General features: G+C 45.5%; 1 protein-coding gene across 2 annotated transcripts in view; it reads left to right on the forward strand.

Moving 5' to 3' along the window:
- The window catches only part of SYT1 (synaptotagmin 1), a 668,825-nt gene that overhangs the window by 217,098 nt on the left and 437,932 nt on the right, over positions 1-13,795 (forward strand). The gene's annotated exons all lie outside the window — the stretch shown is intronic.

Raw genomic sequence — 13,795 nt, forward strand, 5'->3', positions numbered from 1 at the left:
CGGGAGGGGGGGTTTGGTTAGCCCACGTTTAGTGGAATAATCCATCTCTGCATAAGGAGTGTTCCTAGTGCTAAATAAGCACTGCCTGCCTGTTTATCGTTTTTATATATTTTAAAAGCTCTGCCTGCCTGTTAAGAATCTAGTTAACTTTACAAATCTTCTGCCAGTATTTTTATATTAATTCAACCTGCCCAATCTCTAGTGTTTAGATATTATCCGGTTTTGTTAAACATCTGCCTGCCTACTAATTTGTCTATATAAAACCAATTAATATTATTTTACTCCCTTCCTTGCCTTTTTTATTCCAATAAACATATCTTTTGGGTTTAAATTTGAAATTGTTTGGTGTCTAGTTTATTTCTGACAGGATTTCAGTGTGTGTGCCTGAGGTACTGGGTGAAGGTGACAGGAAAAATTCATAGTGGTCACCCTCCCAAGATGACCCTGACTGGTTCCTCACAGCTCCCCAATCCCCAATGGCAGACAGCAGAAGAGATCACTAGTGGGGGTGGGGTGAGGAATAGAATGGCACCCAATAGCTAAGTCCCTGTGCTCCGCATGAGTGCTGAAAAAGTGGAAATAGATCCCTAGTCCCAGAATACTCCAAAATACCCACAGCAGAGAAGAGAGGAGATCAGAAGCAGAAGTGGTAGTGGTGGCGGGGGGTGGTAGAAAGGCACATGATGGCTTAGTCCCTGAGCAGGAGAAGAGCAGAACCAGATCTCTGGTTCCAGAAAATTCCCAAACCCCTACAGCAGACAGCAGAGCAGATCACTAGCAGGGGAGGTGGGGGGAGGGTAGGCACAATTAGAGTGCAGTATACTTTGTGCTCTGAGTCAGAGTACAAACTCCACTTCACTCTAATCCAAAACCCAGCAACAGACAACAGATCAAGCAAACAGCAAATCAGTGAATCAGTTTTGCTAGCTGCATGCCTTTCTTTTGTTTCTCCACCCAACAAAGGAAAGGGAGAGAGGAGAGCTCACTCAATATACAGTATATCCTTTTGAGCCCATTGATCACAATGGGAATTCTGTTATTGGCAACCTGCAGTGCCTGCTAAGCTTTGGAAGGCTCCTACTGGTGTTTCCAAGATTAGAGAATTCCACCCCCACATTGCCTTGGAATTTTGTAAACAATTTTGTAAACAATTTTGTAAACAGATTAGCACCAGTCTGTCTCCACTCACAAATCACCACCAACCACGGTGAACCTTCATGAAACTTCATGATGGTTGACCCTCCATGGACATTACTTCATGGACCACAGACTGGTCAAAGTTTGTCACAATCTTTAGTTTGTGAGCCAATTCACACCCAGGCCTAGTTTTGATATCTGCCTGTTTCCCATCCTTTTGCATTTTATATCAGTTTTTAACTATACTTTATAAAAGATTGTAAATAAATGTAGTCATGTGTTATTCATTTAAATTAAGACTGCAAAGTTAGGCTTTTTAAGCCCCTTTGATACCAGCAATGCTGGCTCCAGGGGGCATGGTGCCCTAGACGGGCTCCCTGCCATAGCATCTTTCTCTTCTGCCACCCCCAGCCCTCCACTAGCCCCCCACCAGCCCCCTCCCTTCCGCCATGCTCCACAACGTGCCCCCCCCCCATTCGCTGCGACGCTGTGACATTTCTAGAACTGGAAGTGAGGGGAGAGTGAAGCCTCTCCCAGCTTTCTCTTTGCAAAACAAGGCCTTGCCAGCTGCCTTCAAGCTGGTAGAGCCAGACTCATCATAGCAAACGGGGGGGGGGGGGCATGACAGAGTGTGGCAGATGGGAAGGGAGGTGTTGAGGACAGGAAGGAAGGGGGCTGGCAGCAGCAGGGGGAGAGAAAGGAGCAAACTAGGTGGTTGTCTTGGGCACCAGGGGGCAGGGGAGTCCATGGCTACTTCAACAGAAATTACTGTTTTACTCTATTGTATTTATCTCTGCCTTCTATTTATGAGCTATTCACATATTATTCTACACTATTTAAATGATTGGAAGGATGAAAGTTTCTTGCATTGCACTAAAGAAACAATGAATAAATATATAGATATAGTTTGGCTTCCCAGTAACAGCTGCACTTCAAATCACTGTGTTCCTTTATATGCTCTTTCTCCCATTGTTTTTAATGTTTCCACCACACTGCTAGCATTAAATTGTTGGGGTTTTTTGCTCTGTGTTTCAAATAATAATAGAATGTGCATTTGGACAATATAGAAAATGCTGCTAGGGACTCATTTTATGGCATTATTGACTGTGCTGCAAAATGTTTTTATGTTACCCTTAAGAAAGAGATTTACCAGGGTTTCCCCTCACTAAAAAGAGATGGACTAGGCACAGGTGGGGGGGGGGGGTGAGGAATAGAATGGCACCCAATAGAATGGTGCCCAATAGCTAAGTTATTTATGAGTTTTTCCCCAGCTGTTCAAAATGACTATTAAGACCAGGGATTTTTTACTCAATAGGATTAAATTAGGTTTTCCAGGACTCACCACTGAACTGCCCTTGATAGTTGAACTCTGCTTCTAAGGCAGATGGGGAAGAAAATAGAACATGCACCACACTGCAATTTTTCATACTTATTACAGGTGACATATCTAAGCTGGCAGGGTGCAGGCATAGGAAGGGCATATAAATTAGACAAATAAAAGAGTTTCTTTAGACTGATTCTAAAGCACTGGCAGAAGCACTGATGAGTAGAGAAGAACTGAATGAATAACTCCATCATGCCTTCCTGGATATATTTCAGTAGGGGAAATATCTCACAGAAAAGTAGCGTTTTGTAATTTTAGGCAATAAACCAGAATAAAAGGGTGACTTTAAAAAGGAATACCATATACATATTACTATGTCCTTTAATTTTTTGAAAGATTTTAAAATGATTAATAATTTCAAGTTTAGTTTATTTGTAATTTGTATCCCGCCCTTCCCACCAGGTGGCTCAGGAGAAATGATTTTGTAAAACCTGTTTCAGACTTTTTTAAAAAAATACAAAGTACCTTGAAATATTCACCATATGTTAAGGAGATTCAAACAGTAAACCAAAATGAAATTTTCACAGTCCTTTGTGCGAAGCAGTCTCAGAAACCAGATCTGGTATTATTTTTGGATATTATTGATTATGAAGGACGTGAAGTCCAATAGAAAAGATACAAGGAGATTAAGGTAGAAATGAACCATTACTTCTGTAATCTGTTCTAAGATATTTTATCTAGCACAGTGTTAATTCATATACTCCTTGTAATGCCAACCAATGTTGCCTTTTGTATTTAAAATAATACCATATAGATGTAGAGAATGCATTTCCCCTGCAGGAGATGGATACGTCTTCCAAGTGCATCAGTAGCTAGTACATTATCTGTTTTCCATGGTTCACTGTAATATCCAGTGATACTCCTAATTAAATATGTTTCTACTATACTTGACTTATTTAGTACAAAACTGGTTCCATGCCAAAATGAAAGTAGCTTTGGTGCAATACATTTCAGTGGAAGAGTCAAGCATGTACTTAACAATTTCTTCCCGAAAGTTGTGGTCAACTGCTTTGTTTCACTGGATCTTGTTCACTGTCAGCCAGTGACTTAAAGACTGGATACAGATGGCCAGTTTAAGCTGCTTCAGGAACAGCCCATGACTAGATCAAAAATGAATGTTCAAATGCACAGAACTGGGCCCCACCTCATTCCCACCCTCACCTCATTCCCCACCATCACCATGCTGTTCCAAAAAGATGCCACATCGGAAGGGGGAGCAAATCGCTAAGCACTTCCGGGGTGCCTTTCCTGGACATCTGAACAGCCAGGGAGCACCAAGGACATGGCATTCGTGCACATGAGTGTGTGACCGCTCCTCTGGGACATGCATGGCCTATCCCCTTTCTGGCAGCGGGCTGCGCATCGTCTGACCACCCCAGGGGTGCTGCTCTTTCTTCTGGCTTACTTCCAGATGGGAGGCTGCCGCCCCAAGCCACCCATCTGTATCCAGCCAAAAAGGGAAAGAGAATTAATGGGCTTCAACAACAGCCTGAAGCTTTTCAAGGAATCCAGAATCATTCATCCAGTGGCCTTCAATCTGTGGGTTAGAACTCTTATAGTGAGTAATAGCATGTACTTCCTGAGTTGTGAGCCCTTATAGAATGGCCATATTTTTGTTGATCCTAGTGCTCATGTGTGTCAGCAGGGCTTTTTTTGAGCAGGAACACACAGGAACACAGTTCCAGCTGGCTTGGCATCATGGGGTATGCAAGTGAGTTGCCTAGTATGCAAATGAGTTCCTGCTGGGCCTTTTCTATTTAAAAAGCCCTGTATCGCAGCAATGAGGGAAGGGAGAGGAACTCTGAGGCAATGCCCACTGGACTGAAGAATGTCCAGTGCCTGACTCTGACCTCTCTTATAAATGCTTTCTCAATAAAATAAAAAGGGGACACAAGCTTTGAATTAAACGATTGGTAGCATATAAGCTATGTGCTCCCTAAAGTGTTTTTATTTGGGAACCTGCTAGACAAGGCTGTAATTATTTGTAAGGTAAATACGAATCATTTTTTCCTAAATATTAAGAAGAATTGCAGATTTATACCCTGCCCTTCTCTCTGAATCAGAGACTCAGAGCGGCTTACAATCTCCTATATCTTCTCCCCTCACAACAGACACCCGGTGAGGTGGGTGGGGCTAAGAGAGCTCTCTCAGAAGCTGCCCTTTCAAGGACAACTCCTACGAGAGCTATGGTTGACCCAAGGCCATTCCAGCAGGTACAAGTGGAGGAGTGGGGAATCAAACCCAGTTCTCCCAGATAAGAGTCCGTGCACTTAACCACTACACCAAACTGGCTCATCTTGTATTAGACAGACAAGATGTGGATGGAGATAAACAACAATGGTTTATTTAATGTAATGTAATGTAATGTAAAATTTTATTTATACCCCGCCCTCCCCCGCCAGAGCAGGCTCAGGGCGGCTTACAACATTTAAAATGAACAATACAATAATAAAACATTAAGAACACATTAAAACCAATCAGTGATTAAAACATTCCTAGACTAACAGTGGCGGTAAGCATTATTAATTTAGCAGTAAACATTGGTACCATCATTAATGAACGCCTGTTTGAAGAGGGCGGTCTTGCAGGCCCTGCGGAACTGATCTAAGTTCCGCAAGGCCCGCACCTCCTCTGGGAGCTGGTTCCAGAGTTGTGGGGCTGCGGCGGAAAAGGCCCGAGTGCGGGTGCTTTGCAGTTTTACTTCTTTCGGCCCAGGGATATTCAGTTTATTTTTGCCTACTGACCTCAGTGCTCTCTGGGGCTCATATGGGGAGAGACGGTCCCTCAGGTAGGTCGGTCCTTGGCCATATAGGGCTTTAAAGGTTATGACCAGCACTTTGTACCGGATCCGGTATACAATCGGCAGCCAGTGCAGTCCGCGCAGCCCAGGCCGTATATGCCTCCATCTTGGAAGACCAAGTAGTAGCCTGGCTGCTGCATTCTGCACTAGCTGCAGTTGCCGGGTCCGGTATAGAGGCAGCCCCATGTAGAGAGCGTTACAGTAGTCCAGTCTTGAGGTGACCGTCGCATGGATCGCCATCGCTAGGTCCTGCCGCTCTAGGAAAGGGGCCAACTGCCTCGCCCGCCTCAGATGAAAGAATGCTGACTTGGCAGTGGCTGTTATCTGGGCCTCCATTAACAGGAAATAAATTATTTAATAGGGTAAATGCTATGTACGAATGGGTTCAATATGTAAAGTAAAACCAGTTGTCAACTTCACCTCCAAAGGTTACAAAATTTTCCCCGATGAGGGTAACAATCTTGTAGCTCAGGGTTTCCCAAACTCTCCCCCCCTCCCCCGGTGGCTCGGTTATTTTTACACTTCTCCTTCGTGGCCCACTGAAATTTGGGGGTGGAGCCAGGAGACTTTAAGGGTGGAGCTGGGAGATAGGAAATGATGTGCAAACAAGCCTAAAACTCTTGCAAGGTAGGAGAATAGTGGGATTTTGCAATGCAATTGTAAAAATAAAACATTAAAAAAAAGCACAAGGACCGCACAGCAGAAAACTAAAAATATAAAATGCTCTCCGCCTGGGAAAACAAGAAATGCCAGGGCGTTTAAAGCTCCCCCCCCCAGGTCTACTCAGATTAGCAGTGGGAAGGAAGGAAGGAAGGAAGGAAGGAAGGAAGGAAGGAAGGAAGGAAGGAAGGAAGGAAGGAAGGAAGGAAGGAAGGAAGGAAGGAAGAAAGACAGGGGAAAAGACTGACTGACAGAAAGAGAGAGATTGCTTGGAAATCGGCACAGAGCTCATTCCACGCTGGGCCAAGCCGGCGGCTGCTCAAACAGACCACGGCCAAAAAGGGCACATGGCTCCTTCCTCCCCAACACTTCCTGGATGGGAAGGAAGTGCCAGGGAGGGGGGAGGGAGGAGCCAAGCATCCTTTTCAGCTGCGGTCTGTTTGAGCTGCCACCGGCTTGGCCCAGCGTGGAATAAGCTCTGCGCCGATTTCCAAGCAATCTCTCTCTTTCTGTTAGTCAGTCTGTCTTCCTTCCTTCCTTCCTTCCTTCCTTCCTTCCTTCCTTCCTTCCTTCCTTCCTTCCTTCCTTCCTTCCTTCCTTCCTTCCTTCCTTCCTTCCTTCCTTCCTTCCCACTGCTAATCTGAGTAGACCGGGGGGGGGTCTGTTTGAGCTGCCACCGGCTTGGCCCGGCGTGGAATGAGCTGCACGCCGATTTCCGAGCGATCAGGTGATTGGGAGGAAGGAGGAGGAAGGGCTTTGTGCAGCATGAAACTGACCTGCCAGAGGTGTGGAAGGGAGGGAGAAGGAGGTGTGGAGGTGCGCGACCCGGGGGAGAGAGGTATGATGCGAGGGAAGGCGAGGGGAGGGGCAGACAGGGGACTGGAGGCCCCACGGACTGGCGTTGAGGGCTTCGTGACCCGGTGCTGGTCATGACCCTGGCTTTGGGAAACACCGTTGTAGCTGAACCTCAAGTAAAGTAAATAAACCCTGAAGGGAAATTTGACTTCTCTTTCTCCAGACAAGTTACCTTATAAAGTGTCACTGGAGGCTGTTTCCATAACAGGTAGGTTCCTCTCCAGGTTCAAAGTTACTCTTTAAACACATAGAGCTCCTGTCCACAGAACTTGTGTGCATATTATTGTCAGGCCACAGGTGGTAGTCAAAACAAAGGACTTCAGCATGGAGAATACATATCAAAAATACACTGCTCCAGGCACAACAAGAAACAATATAATAATTGCCAGTCATTTGTGTACAAATATATATGCAACATTCAAATCCACCAGGGGTCGTTTTGTAGAAAAAAAGGTGGTGGAGCTCATCCAAGAATTGTTATGCAGCTGTACCTACTATTCAGTGGACAAGGTGGGAAGGAGTAGGTGGAACTGCAAGAAAGGTTCAGAAGCTGTGCTTCTGTGAGCTCCTGCAGAATCCGAGGCCTGCAAATCCCAAATATAAGGTATGGACTATGGTAGATCTATCCAATACACTGTTTCAAATCTTCCTCAGGTCCAAGGATGAATAAATTGAATCCCAAAAACTTGTAGTCTTATTTATTGCTATCACTTTGAAGTGGGACCAAACCAGACTCCAAAGAGTTTACAATCTTAATAATTGGTATCACTTTTGCAATGGCCAAACTAGACTCCAAGGATACAGTCTTATGTGCAAGAACTTGTGTTTATATGGAAATCACCACAAATATTCACCAGTAGTATGAATAATCATTATATAGGCTTTGTAGAGTTGCCAAGTCCATTTCAAGAAATATCTGGAGACTTTGGGGGTGGAGCCAGAAGACATTGGGGCCGGAGCCAGGAGCAAGGGTGTGACAAGCATAATTGAACTCCAAGGGAGTTCTGGCCATCACATTTAAAGGGACAGCACACCTTTTTAAATGCCTTTCTTCCATAGGAAATAATGAAGGATAGGGGCACCTTCTTTTGGGGCTCATAGAATTGGACCCCGTGGTCCATTCGTTTTGAAACTTGGGAAGTATTTTAAGGAGAGACACTAGATGCTATACTGAAAATTTGGTGCCTCTACCTCAAACAACAGCCCCTCCACAGAGCCCCTGATACCTCCAGATCAATTCCCCATTATACGCTATGAGAATCGATCTCCACATAAGGAATAATGAAGTGCCTAGCAGACATTTACCTCCCCCCTACACTGGTTTCTGGCGACTCTGAAGCGAGGGATTGGCATCTCTACTCACAAGTTACTGCCAACTTCTTCAAAGTCACACAGACACACCATCTCAAGAGGAAGCCTTTCCAGTTGGAGACTGAAGCCTCCGGAGGTGGAAAGTCACATGCTGGCTGTGGGGGCAGGGCTTCCCCCCACTGGCCGGCTGACTGGGGGTGGGGAGGAGCCTGAGAAAGGGGGAGAACCTCCACTGGGACCTGGGGATTGGCAAGCCTAATACTTTGGCTACCGCTGAATGTTTGTGGTGATTTCCATATAAACACAAGTTCTTGCATATAAGACTGTAAGTTCCTTGGAGTCTGGTTTGGCCCCATTCCAAAAGTAATAGCAAGATTGTAAGTGCTTTGAAATCCAGTTTGTCCCAACCCACAGGTGGTGGCTGGATATCTCCCTGGTTTACAACTCCGTAAGGCAGAGATGTTGCACCAGGCATTTGGCTGAGGAGAGTGATGGTTTCCATCTGGCTAGCACTCCTGTCTTTCACCTGTCCTTGTCTGGCTGGCACTGTTTCTTGGCCTCCCCCATGTGGCAGTGGTACAGCTAACGTTTAGTGCAATCCAATTAAACAAATGTCTCTACCATTGTTAACTAATATATTTATTGTTTTTAATGATGAAATTATACATAAACTTTGTTTCACTGTTGTACACCACACTGAACTCTGTCTCACAGGGGAGGGTGGTCTAGAAACTGAATTTAATAAATAAAATAATAGCTGATCTCCAGGCAATAGAGATCGGTTTACCTGGAGATAATGGCAGCTTTGGAAGATGGACTCTATGGTATTATATGTCATGGACATTTCTCCCCTCCCCAAATCCCACCCTCCTTAGGCTTCATCCCCAAAATCTCCAGGTAGTTCTCAACGCAGAGCTGGCAGCCATGTACATAAGAACATAAGAACATAAGAGAAGCCATGTTAGATCAGGCCAATGGCCCATCCAGTCCAACATTCTGTGTCACACAGCGGCCAAATATATATATATATACACACACACACACTGTGGCTAATAGCCACTGATGGACCTCTGCACCATATTTTTATCTAACCCCTTCTTGAAGGTGGCTATGCTTGTGGACGCCACCACCTCCTGTGGCAGTGAATTCCACATGTTAATCAATCACCCTTTGGGTGAAGAAGTACTTCCTTTTATCCGTTTTAACCTGTCTGCTCAGCAATTTCATCGAATGCCCACGAGTTCTTGTATTGTGAGAAAGGGAGAAAAGTACTTCTTTCTCTACTTTCTCCATCCCATGCATTATCTTGTAAACTTCTATCATGCCACCCCTCAGTCGACGTTTCTCCAAGCTAAAGAGCCCTAAGCGTTTCAACCTTTCTTCATAGGGAAGGTGTTCCAGCCCTTTAATCATTTTAGTTGCCCTTTTCTGAACTTTCTCCAATGCTATAATATCCTTTTTGAGGTGCGGCGACCAGAACTGCACACAGTACTCCAAATGAGACCGCACCATCGATTTATACAGAGGCATTATGATACTGGCTGATTTGTTTTCAATTCCCTTCCTAATAATTCCCAGCATGGCGTTGGCCTTTTTTATTGCAAACGCACACTGTCTTGACATTTTCAGTGAATTATCTACCATGACCCCAAGATCTCTCTCTTGGTCTGTCTCTGCCAGTTCACACCCCATCAACTTGTATTTGTAGCTGGGATTCTTGGCCCCAATGTGCATTACTTTGCACTTCGCCACATTGAACCGCATCTGCCACGTTGACGCCCACTCACCCAGCCTCAACAGATCCCTTTGGAGTTCCTCACAATCCTCTCTGGTTCTCACCACCCTGAACAATTTAGTGTCATCCGCAAATTTGGCCACTTCACTGCTCACTCCCAACTCTAAATCATTTATGAACAAGTTAAAGAGGATGGGACCCAGTACCGAGCCCTGCGGCACCCCACTGCTTACCGTCCTCCACTGCGAAGACTGCCCATTTATACTCACTCTCTGCTTCCTATTACTCAGCCAGTTTTTGATCCACAAGAGGACCTGTCCTTTTACTCCATGACTCTCAAGCTTTCTAAGGAGCCTTTGATGAGGAACTTTATCAAAAGCTTTCTGGAAGTCAAGGTAAACAACATCTATCGGGTCTCCTTTGTCCACATGTTTGTTCACCCCCTCAAAGAAATGTAACAGGTTAGTGAGGCAAGATCTTCCCTTGCAGAACCCATGCTGAGTCTTCCTCAATAACCCGTGTTCATCAATGTGCCTACTCATTCTGTCCTTGATAATGGTTTCTACCAACTTTCCCGGTATTGAAGTCAGACTGACTGGCCTGTAATTTCCCGGATCTCCTCTGGAACCCTTTTTAAAGATGGGGGTGACATTTGCTACCTTCCAGTCCTCAGGAACGGAGGCAGATTTCAATGAAAGATTACAGATTTTTGTGAGAAGATCCACAAGTTCAACTTTGAGTTCTTTCAGAACTCTCGGATTTATGCCATCCGGACCCGGTGACTTATTAGTTTTTAATTTGTCTATTAGTTGTAGGACCTCCTCTTTTGTCACCTCAATCTGACTCAGGTCTTTCAACACCCCTTCCAATATTAGTGGTTCTGGGGCGGGCAAACACTTCTCATCTTCCACGGTGAAGACGGAGGCAAAAAATGCATTCAGCTTCTCAGCCATTTCCCCATCCTCCTTCAGTAATCCTTTTACCCCATGGTCATCCAAGGGCCCCACTGCTTCCCTGGCTGGTTTCCTACTTCTAATATATTTGAAGAAATTTTTATTGTTGGTCTTTATGTTTTTTGCAATATGCTCCTCATAGTCCCTTTTTGCCTGCCTGATCACAGTCTTGCATTTGATTTGCCACTGCCTGTGTTCCCTTTTATTAATCTCACTTGGACTGGTTTTCCACCGCCTAAAGGAGTCCTTCTTACCTTTTACAGCTTCCATTACTTTGTTTGTTAACCATGCTGGCCTCTTCTTATACCTGTTTGTGCCTTTCCTAACTTGTGGTATGTATTTTATCTGAGCTTCTAGGATTATAGTTTTAAATAGTCTCCAAGCTTCCCCAAGGGTTTTGACCGTATTTACCTTTCCTTTCAGTTTCCTCCTCACATGCCTCCTCATCTCAGAGAATTTACCCCCTTTAAAGTTAAATGTGGTTGTGGCAGTCTTTTTGGGCAACTCCCTATTTATACAAATGGTGAAATCAATAACATTATGGTCACTGTTCCCAAGCGGCGCAATCACTTTTACGTCTCTCACCAAGTCTTGGGCATTACTTAGGACCAGATCCAGGATCGCCCCACCCCTGGTAGGTTCTGAGACCATCTGCTCCATAGCACAGTCATTGAGAGCATCAAGAAACTCAATCTCTTTCTCTCGACCAGAACACATATTGACCCAATCAATCTGCGGGTAGTTAAAATCACCTATTACGACACAGTTTTTACGTTTAGCCGCTATCTTTAATCCCTCCATCATATTATAATCGTCCTCTCTCTTTTGATTTGGTGGGCGATAACAAACTCCCATAGTTAAATTTCCTTTTGGGCCCTCTATTTCAACCCAAAGCATTTCTAAAAGGGAATCTAATTCTCTGACCTCAGTCTTACTGGACCGTATATCCTCTCTGACATACAGAGCCACCCCACCTCCAACCCTTCCCTCCCTATCCTTCTGATATAACTTATATCCAGGAATCACCGTGTCCCACTGATTCTCCTCATTCCACCAAGTTTCTGAAATTCCCACAATGTCTATGTTTTCTCCCAACACTAAACATTCCAATTCACCAATTTTACTTCGGACACTTCTAGCATTTGCATACAAACATTTATAATTTCCCAAGCAAGCTAGGCCCGCCACCTCTCTCCTGCCGCCTCGAGACTCTAGCAGACAGTCCATACTGTTTGTCACCATCACAGTGGACAACTCTGATCCGTTACTCGGTAGAAAAATAGAAGCCAACCCTTCATCTCTTTGAGACGAGCCCTCCCGAACCAGAGACATTCCATCTCCTGTCGGCTTTCCCCCAAGATTTAGTTTAAAAACTGCTCTGCCACCTTTTTGATTTTAAGCGCCAGCAGCCTGGTTCCATCCGGAGACAAGTGGAGACCGTCTCTTTTGTACAGCTCCGGCTTGTTCCAGAAAGCATCCCAGTGCCTAACAAACTTAAACCCTTCCTCCTTACACCATCGTCTCATCCACACATTGAGACTTCTAATTTGTGCCTGTCTCTCCTGCCCTGCACGTGGAACAGGTAGCACTTCCGAGAAGGCCACCTTGGAGGTCCTGGCCTTAAGTCTCCCACCTAGCAGCCTAAATTTCTCCTCCAGGACCTCACGACTGCATTTCCCCACATCGTTGGTGCCAACATGCACCATGACCACAGGCTCCTCCCCAGCACTCTCTATCAGCCTATCTACTACACGCGTAATGTCCGCTACCTTCGCACCAGGCAGGCAAGTCACCATACGGTCAATACGCGGTTTCGCCACCCAGCTGTCTACTTGCCTAAGGATCGAATCACCAACTACCAAGACCCCCCCTCTCCCCCTGCCCAGGGATGGTTCCTTGGCGCAAAAGGATACCCGCTCACCAACCGAAGAAGAGGTCCCTTCTGAGGGCGCATTCCCCTTATCCTCAGCAAGGTGCCCTGTTCCCTCTAGACCCTCACGCTCTCTGGCAGCAACGGGGCTGCCACATTCAGAGTGGGGCTCATCTAATATGCCCCCAAGAGTCTTCCCCAATTGCCTAACTGACCGTCTCTGCTTCTCCAGGGCAGTCACCTCGGCCTCAAGGGTACGAACTCGTTCCCTGAGGACCAGGAGCTCCTTGCATCGAGCACACACCCAAGACTTCTGTCCTGTGGGCAGATAGTCATACATGTGACACTCAGTGCAAAACACTGGAAAGCCCCCACCCCCCTGCTGGCATTCTACCTTCATGATATATATATTAAATATACAGTCCTCTTTAAATGCTGTTGTTTACGTGGCTCCCCTTCTGGAAGGTCAACTTACCTTATTGGGAGAACAAGGAAATCAGGGATCTGGGTTCCTGGTCCTTAGGAAGCCCCCAGGCAAAGAGCCACAGGCCAAGAGCCCTTTATCTCTCGCCCTTCGGCTCGCGCCTTTGGCAAGGCGCAGCTTAAAATGCAAAGAGGGTGGAGCAGACCACTCCTAAGCAATCATCAACAATTACTCTCAATCAATCAATCAATCACTTTCACCTTTAGCCCACTCACCCAAACGTACAGAAGTTCCCCAGCTATCACAACTCAGCCTTTTCAGCAGTCACCCAAGCCTCAGAATGAAGTCTTTCAAAACGCAGAAATTCTTAGCAACTTCTCCAGCTGTCTCAGCTTATCAGAGCTGCTCTGCTCTGTTCCTCTCAGGCCTCTCTGAGATGTACATCTATGTTCAGAATCCATATTTGTTTCACTACAACAAGCTTTCTTCCCTAAACCAAGTTCAAACCCTAACTAAAAGCAAAATAAAACATGTTTCAATTTATGCTCTTATACAGAGCCACCAAAATTCCTGTCTGGGGGGTGGGGGGAATGTTTTCTTCACCCACCTGAAGCTGATGCTGACTCACCCCTCCCATCCAGTGGAGTTCCATGTGCTCTGATTGGA

The sequence above is a fragment of the Heteronotia binoei genome, chromosome 8, assembly GCF_032191835.1.
Source record: "Heteronotia binoei isolate CCM8104 ecotype False Entrance Well chromosome 8, APGP_CSIRO_Hbin_v1, whole genome shotgun sequence".
Taxonomy (NCBI): domain Eukaryota; kingdom Metazoa; phylum Chordata; class Lepidosauria; order Squamata; family Gekkonidae; genus Heteronotia; species Heteronotia binoei.